This window comes from Salvia miltiorrhiza, chromosome 1 (assembly GCF_028751815.1).
Source record: "Salvia miltiorrhiza cultivar Shanhuang (shh) chromosome 1, IMPLAD_Smil_shh, whole genome shotgun sequence".
Lineage (NCBI taxonomy): Eukaryota > Viridiplantae > Streptophyta > Magnoliopsida > Lamiales > Lamiaceae > Salvia > Salvia miltiorrhiza.
In genome coordinates, this window is record NC_080387.1 from 32,999,252 (window position 1) to 33,008,047 (window position 8,796).

An 8,796-nucleotide genomic window follows, 5' to 3' on the forward strand; every position below is an offset into this window, starting at 1 on the left:
AATAGTCGATTAGGTGCTCCGTCTTGCGTGAACAACCTGAATGAAGAACTATGCCTGCTTCAGTGATTCGTGCGTGGCACTCTGCTTGCACTGCTTTCATTGGATTCTCTTCCTCTTTCTTAGCTCTTCACCATGGCTATAGTGAAATATGACTGAGTTCCTAGCTTCTATTGTTCTTTTCGTAACAGTGATCATGCATTCTTAACGCATCTAAGTTCATTGAGATATCTAATCAATCAATAATGCATAAACTTGAATGTAAGCATCAGTACATTCATATAAAACGTGAACTTCTCAATGTTTTAAATCATTACCACCTTCTTTCTTGCTGAGCATGACGATGTGATGAAGTGATGAGCTTTGGCTGACTGACTCATATATACTAGTGATCATACTAGAAAAATGGGCTAACTCTAGGGTTCAGAGCAAATGAACTGCTCTGATACCACTCTGTCACGACCGGTCCTAATTAAGGATAATTAAGCCGGGAAATCGTGGCTAATGGAGGGAGATTAGAAGCGGGGTAGAAAGGGGAATAATCAAACAAGAAAGGATCGTATTTCATCATTGTTAACAACATAGATATCTATAATATAACAGAGTTTTTGTCGTATAGACTCAAATAACTAACAAGTTCGGATAACTCCGACTTATCCAAAATAACATAAAACTTCTGAGTACGCAGCGGAATAAGGTTCTGATTACATGTATGAAGACATGTAACCCTAGAGTTCATTAATACATAATAAGACAAAAGAGTCCCGCTCGTCACTTCATCACCATCGGCAGCTGCTCAACCTGCACATTTAGAAATATATGCAGGGCTGAGTACAAAAGTACTCAGTGGGCACATATGCCTACTATGAAATATAACATGCTTCGTAAAGTTGTAAATTGTCATGCCATCATAAACAGTACAGCAAGGGAGTTTTTCTCTAAAAAGGCCCAAGCTTACTAAATTCATTTGTGATTCTTAAAGTTCGTCTGCAGACTAAGTTCTCTTGTAATCTATCATATCTGGAACTGTGTGCCGGAGAGGTGGCCACCTCTCACGGTCACTTGACCGGCCAACCCGCTAGATGACTCACGGTCACTGGTGTACACTAGCCCTGGCAGGATAGCTATCAACTGCTCAAGACCCGAATTCGATTACATGATAAAAGTCACATCAGATAGATATCATACTGAAATTTAAATATTTTATGGCAAGACAATATTTGAAATAACTTCAATTAATTTAATCATGAAATAACTTGCTTGAACGTAATATTTAAACTCATTTGATATATATGAAAGTAATGCCCACCTGATAGCAAAGCTTTGCTACAGATTAGTGACTCCTTGACGAGCTCTTATTCTTGCGCTCGACCTTTAATCCGAGAAAATAACGTAAGACTTTAAATCGAGGGAAAATTCTCAATTAAATGAGAATGCGTAATTAAACTATGCATGAATCTCGTATGCATGAACTATTATTCTGAGATAATAATCAGGGAATTTCTATTGTTAATCCAGGCTATCGGATTTAAACAAAAGCTAAGTCTCGTCTCATGAAGCCGGATAATTAACAAAAATTAATCCGTTCTCTTCGGGGTGTTCTAATCCGTCAATTAAATAAACCCCGCTCCTCGTAGTCAATAGAAAATAAATACTTCAACTTATTCGCTTTATAATCTCATAATTAATCGGGCTTAATAAATAAGAACAAGTAATGTTATAAAATAAAAAAATAAAATAAAATAAAAAGGCTCAACATAAGGCACATAAGAATCACAATCAAACATCATCAAAACATGCTCTGCTTTTACACTGACTCAACTTCAAAATTTAATCTGTTCTGACTCCGACATCTCCTGGACTCGAGACTCATACCGAAAGAAAGATCTTCGAGTCTAGTTTCATATAAAAAAAAATAGAGTCGAAAACTCCAAGTGGTTTGAGAGATATGACGTTTTTACCACGATCTACCATGTTCGGCAGTTTTGAACAATCGAAAACTTGTATTTTTGAAAAATAGCAAACGTTGTCAAACTGGGCTCAACTTTGGTGGATATCTAAATAACACAATAAGGTTAATACCATAAAAATTTGGAAAGCTAGATCACCCAGGAAGCTACTGAAATAAATGACTCTTTTCTCTGTTCTCTGAAATTCTCAGTAGTAATGTGCAGTTTAGGTTTTACATTTTAAAGAAGTATCATACGAAGTTGGAATGACTTGAAATTTTACCAGGGTACTCAAGACTCATGTAGGGACTTGCTATAAAATTTTCAAAGCTGTTAGACATCGACAAACCGTCGATCACAGTAGGTCAGTAGGCCTACGAAATTCATATTTATAAGTCCTTAAAAATAATTTATATAAATCAAGAAATAATTGTTTAATCCCAAAAATATTCATTAAAAGTCCATCCTAATTTAAATAAAGAACGGACCTCATTTAAAATAAATAGTCCCAAACTTGTTACGCACATATACTAAATCTTTCACGAAACATCCTTTAAAATAAACTTTGATACATAGAAAATAATTCAACAACTTGAGCTCTTAAGGGGTTGTTTTACAACAGACACCAAATCTACCTCGGATCTCCAAATGAGGCTCCAAAAGACATTCTGGAAACTAGACATTTCAAGGATCATTCTCCAATTTGAATCGAATGAAAAACAATTCAAACGAGCAAGATATGCCCTCTCAAAGATGGGTATTTAACAAGCAAAAATCTGTAAATTTCATATTTCCAGATTACAACCAAGTCAGTGGGCTTTCTTTAAAAATTCATATCTCCATTTACAAAACTCCACTGGGAACCCCAAAGGTCAATCTGGAAACTAGGGAGAGATCATAACACTCTCCAGTTGGATTTACTCTAAGAACCTTCATGGTTTAGAAGATATGACTATCTAAAGTTCAGTGCACAAAAAGAGTTCAAGTTTGGCAGATTCAGAACATAAATCGGAAAAAACCACTTTAAGCTTCACCAAAAATTCTAAAACTGAACAAGTAAGTTCCCAACATGTCAGTGAATATTCAGTAGAAAGATAGGCTTGAGAATCAAATATTTAAGTCGGCCTTTTCCATCTCAAAGTCGTAGGTTTGTAAAATCTACTGGATGGTACATGGAATAAGAACTAGATTTCAAGAATTTATACCGGTTGTTTCCCTTACTCAAAAATGGTGAGGCCGATGTCAAAAGAAAGATACGGGAGTCTAGAGTGACATATTCAAGTTTCAAAGGTTTTCACCGAGTGAAACTTTACTTATGATCTCCCAAAGATTGTTTACCAAAAATGTATTCCAGATGGGCAGTGATGTTTACAAATTCATAAATAAATCATGCGAGCTCTAAATATTCTGAAATTTTACCAAAATATAGAAAATGTATGAAAGATGATACACAATTAATTTGGGAATTTTTGGGAACCGTTTGGATGGCTGGAATCGCCTTGCAAAACACTGCCGGAGCAGTGTGCTTATGGCAGATTCGCTGCCTTACCTCATGCACGGTTTTTCACCCAATAAACTCTAGCTTCGAGTGTTGGGGTACTACTGGACTGGAGCAGCTTGAAATCTTGGCAAAGTAGTTAAGCCAAGTCTTCCTTCTCTTTGTGATTGCTGGTGCGAAATGGAAGGAATGGGTGAAGTGTTGGAGTTGATGGGGAGCAAAGGTAGTGGAGATGGTGGGGAGCATAGGGTAGTGGAGTTGATGGAGTGGGGAACAAAATTAATGGAAAGAAAAAGAGAAGAAAAAGAAGGGAAAAAAAAATGTAGAGGAGAATTATTGATGTATTTTCTCTGTCTCGGTGATTCTGTAACTGTAAGATGGATCGTGTGCTCGTATATGCTTGATACTGTTTATTTAAATAAATCTCGTATTTCGACATGTGATTTCTCACTAAAACCGATAAATTATAAAATGAATCTAAATTAAATCCGTAGATTTAATTCGTTCGTTGTTCTGATATCTAAATTAAATCCGCAGATTTAATTAACTTCCTGAGTCGGAAATAATTCACGATCTGAGTAAAATAAAATCAAATTTCATCTCGCTTAAATAAATAACGTGACTTTGCTAAGTCAGTTATAACTCTGAAATAATATCATTAACTGCTTTAACAATATAAATTCAGGATCATAAGCTGAATTCATATTAGGATAAAAACCGTTTTCATTCACTGATGAACAAAAATAAACACTCATTACTGGATTTAAAATATATAAAAGAGCGGGTCACTACACAGAGAGAGAGGGCCGCAGGACAAAGGGAGGCGGCGGCGGCTCATCGCTGCTGTCCGTCCGGCGGTGGTGGTGGTCTGCCACTGACCGAGGAGAGAGAGAGAGATTGCGAGGGAGGTCAGCGGTGGCCTATTAGCTGCTGCTGCTTGCCGGTTGGACGGAGAGAAGGGTTAGGCGAGAGGGAGACAGAGGAGGTGGCGATGGCGTCGGCCGCGGCTGCTGTTGTCACCGACAGTCGCTGATGGCGACGACTTCGCCGGAGGAAGGAGGCGGTGGATGGGTAGGCAGGAGCTTAGGGCTTTTGACGATTTTGGGGATTTAGGATTTGTGGATTTGGGGGTTTGGGGGTTTGGCGAATTGAGGGAGAAGGGAGAAAGATAGAGAGAGATGAGTGCGGCGGTGGTACGCCGGCGACGCGCCGGCGGAATTGTAGGCGGCGGCGGCGACGTCAGATGAGAGGAAGGGAGAGAGAGTGGCGAGAAGGAGAGAGGGAGCCGATGAGAGTGGTGAGAGAGAGAGTATTGAGGTGAATTGAAGAGAAGGGTTAGGTGTTGGGCTCTGTCATGGGCCAAATTATTTCTCTGCTGGGCCGAGTTTTATTTTAATGTGTTGGGCTGTGTTCTTTTATTTGCCAGGCCTGACTTTTATTAAATATTTGGACTGCAGATTTTAAAAAGGGATTGGGCCTTAACTATTAGAATTTTATTAAAATGAGCTACACTACTTGTTTAATTGGACTATCATTAGTTTGATTAATTGTTTAAAGGTAATATGCATAATAATATTATATTATTATTATTTGTATATTTTAAGTAATTTCATATGTATGATTAAAGTATGAAATGAGCTATGCATTTGCATCATGATTTAAATTGGTTTTCATTAAATCCAATTATTAAAGAAAGACGAGTAAGAATATTGTTGGTGTTCTTAACTCAAGAGAAATGTTTTCAATTATTTATTCATTAAATTTTGAAAACCCGGCTAAGTGAATCATAGAATATTAAGCACTACACCATGACTTAAGATTAGATTCAAGGAGACCTATTAAGAATAGAATTTCTTGTAGGCTTTATGAACCAAGGGGATTAGCGCTGCTTTCCCAAGACGAGATTATGTGATTATGATCTTCAGGCTTTGCCTATCCAGGTGGGCTTACTTTCCAAATGTATAAAGTATGATTGAGTTATTAAGCTCTAAATGTTTCAATGAAATGCAAATTGTTTATTCTATTAAATGCAAACTGTTTATCCAATAAAATATTTTGTGCACTCTGCTCCGTTTAAGGCTCGCAACAATGAATCGATCGAGGTTCTCTCTTGACCTAACACGTTATTTGAGAATTGTGTACACCTATTAGCTGACCTGGTGGGTTGATCTCCATCGGGCACTAATCATGTATGAGGCGTTATAAGGGTGCTCGACGGGATGTGTTCCGGAGCATTGGGTCCCAAATGGGAGCTTGGCTGGGTTACGCCCTCAGTCCAAGTAAAGCAGGAGTAATGGATCCGTCGGTGGCTAAAAGGTCAGGGATCACAGCGAGTAACGGAAAGGGAGTGTGACATGTGCGCACAAATGAAAGAAAATATTTTAACATGCTTAGAAGTTATTTCATTTTAAAACCTTCTAAGTTATGTAAATTATGATTGGATAAACTGCCTTTAAGAAAATATGAAATGTTTATGAAAATGCATGCCCACTAAGTACATTAGTACTTAGCCCAAAAATACTTTCAAATGTTTTCAGGTTGGCTGGCCGGTGCTGACGGGACGGAGCTGAGACTAGAGATAAATTCCTATGTTAGACTTCCGCTGTAGCAATTACTCTTATACATCTTTTGTTTTCTCAACTTAAGATGACTTCATTTGAGCTTAAATTTAAAATTTATAGTTTTATGTTAATGAACGTCGGTTGTCAGAAGCATGAAACAAAACTTGTGATCCAAAGGGGCCTAGCCTGACTTTCTATCCTATTTCGGGTTTCAACAAGGTATTTCCCTTGTTTATTTCTATGAATTATTCACACCTCGATTATATTTATTCCTTCAAGAATTGGGGTGTGACAATGTCAAATATTGGGATGTGATAACACTCACTTTTCTATCGTTTTTAATGTTATTAAGATGTCAATTTTGTAGGAAATTTAATTTATGATAATTGTTTTGTGTTTAAATTGGTTTATCTTGTGAAATATGATATTTGCTCAAACTTTTATGAAATCTACATACATAAATATTGAGGCTGAATTATCTAAATGAAAGTTGTAAATCATCTCTACAAGTTCGTGAGCGCAAACGAATCACAAATTAAACTACAAGATCGGAACTAGTATTACAAATACAGAAATACCAAAGAATACTAAAGGATTTTATTTATCACATCACACTTTACAAGTTACAACTTTCTACCTCTACCACATCCCTACTACACCATCTGTTAACAAAACAAAGGGCAAATGCAAAGAAAGAAAATAAATGGGGAAGGGACGTGCGTGAGTAATGCAAGAGCAACTACAACATCAGCTCCATCCCTTCTCTACAGCTGGAGCAGATTCAACCATACCAAAAGAAGTACACCTAGGGAGTCAATCAACCACCCTATGACAGCCATCCCCTCAGCCAACCGCCACCTTTACCACTTTCGATCCCTCCTTCCATCCATGCCTTAGTCCATCAACAACCAAAGGGAACAGAGACTTCATTCATTGCTCTGCCAAAAACTTCAAGAGGTAGTAAGCATTCTTTAACTCTCTCCAATTCATGATTCTAAATTCCACCAATATTAATACAAAGAACAACAACCTTGATTGTTTCAGTTATTCCCTCATTTAATACTTCAACAACAACCAACCAACAAATAATTCAAGGCACTTTATTTCTATCTCAGTTTACTACCTCTAGTTACATGTTTCACACAAAACCAATGTTCATTACTTAGAAATGCATCATTTGAGAGAATCATGAATGACTTAATCAACGTAGTTTCAAAATCAGCAAGCTTGAGCTAATACTCAAGGCAAGAACAAAGGTCATACCCTCGAAGTAGAATAGCAACATGAACCAAAACTAGCACCCTTTTTACCCTCGTGTGTATCAATCATAGACATACCATACTTCATCAAGAGGATCGATTTTAGTTAGTAGAATGGGTTGGAGATTTATTCAGTTGGGCCTTGCATTATTATCATTATTTAAGCCCAATTTTTTAATTCATTCACTTGAACATTTTCTTTGGATCGATTTTGTGGAGCTGGGCTGTTATTATTATTACTATTTGAGCCAAGATGTATTATATTACTTGGGCCTTTCTATTATTTTTATGTAGGCTGCAGATTTATATAGTAGTGGACTGCCATGATTTATTTAATTCAGGCCCACTTTTACTTATTTAATCATTGGGCTACTTTATATTGGGCCTTTTAATTATTTGAGCCGATATTATTATTTTCTTAATTTCATATCTATTTAAGCCAGATTAATGAGCAGTATTGATTAAGTGATTAATTAGACTCAACTGCTTCTAATTACGGATTAATTTATTATTTGGATTATTAGCTATGTACTTTTAGTTGAATAAATAGAGCAAGACCTATTTAATTAGTAAGGGTGTTAGAACACCCTAAAATGAGCTAGCGGATTAATTATAGTTATTTATCTTATCTCATGAGACGAGCCTTAATTAGTTTATTTTATTTATTTAATCCAATAGCTAGGACTAATAATAGAATTTTCGGATTATTATTTTAGAATAATAATTCTTGAATAATTATTTGAGAATTTTACATGAGCCGATGTCTTATTTTATATTCTCGTCAAGGTCAAGTCCAAGAGTAAGTGTTAGTATAGGAGCTACTGCACCGAAGCAAAAATTGCTATCAGGTGAGCTTACTTTCATATATATCAAATGACATTTAATGTTATATTTGAGCAAGTTATTCTTTTCAAAAGCAATTGAATTGAAATATTTTAAGTATTATCTTGCCATAAATGTTTTAATTTAGTGTATGATCTATATCTGTATTGGCTTTACCAATTTGATAATCGAATTTGGATCCCGAGTGGATAGCTATCTTGCTGGTATTAGTGTACACAGTGACCGTGAGCCATCGAGCGGGTTGGCCGGTCACGTGTCCACGAGAGGTGGCCACCTCTCCGACACACAGTCCCAAATATGATTGAATCTCAAAAGACTTAGTCTGATCAGACGAATTTTAAAAATCACAAATGAATTTAATAAGCTTGAACCTCTTAGCTAAAAACTCATTTGTTGTATTGTATGTGATGACATGACAATTTACAGTTTTTATGAATGATCCGACGAGCGGGATTTCTTGTCGTAGTATTATAAATGAACTCTTGGGATACATGTCTTCATACATGTAGTCATATTTTGTTATTTCGCTGTGTACTCTTAAGTATTATGTCTTTTTAGCTAAGTCGGATTCATCCGAACTTACAAGTTTATTGGGTCTATATGACAAAACATCAGTTATCTTATGGATTTTCTTCTTTGACAATTATTTGAATTCTATCATTCATTATTTGTTCACTCTTTTTCTATCC

The 8,796-nt window shown here is 36.3% G+C and overlaps 1 long non-coding RNA gene across 1 annotated transcript; it reads right to left on the reverse strand.

Annotated features, from left to right (window-relative positions):
- Positions 1-536: 536 nt before the first annotated feature.
- On the reverse strand, positions 537-3,959 carry LOC131020851 (uncharacterized). Its single transcript, XR_009100787.1, has 3 exons — positions 3,496-3,959; positions 1,307-1,369; positions 537-798 (listed from the first exon to the last, which is right to left on the reverse strand). It is a non-coding gene; the product is annotated as an uncharacterized LOC131020851 (long non-coding RNA).
- Between the last annotated feature and the right edge of the window lie 4,837 nt (positions 3,960-8,796).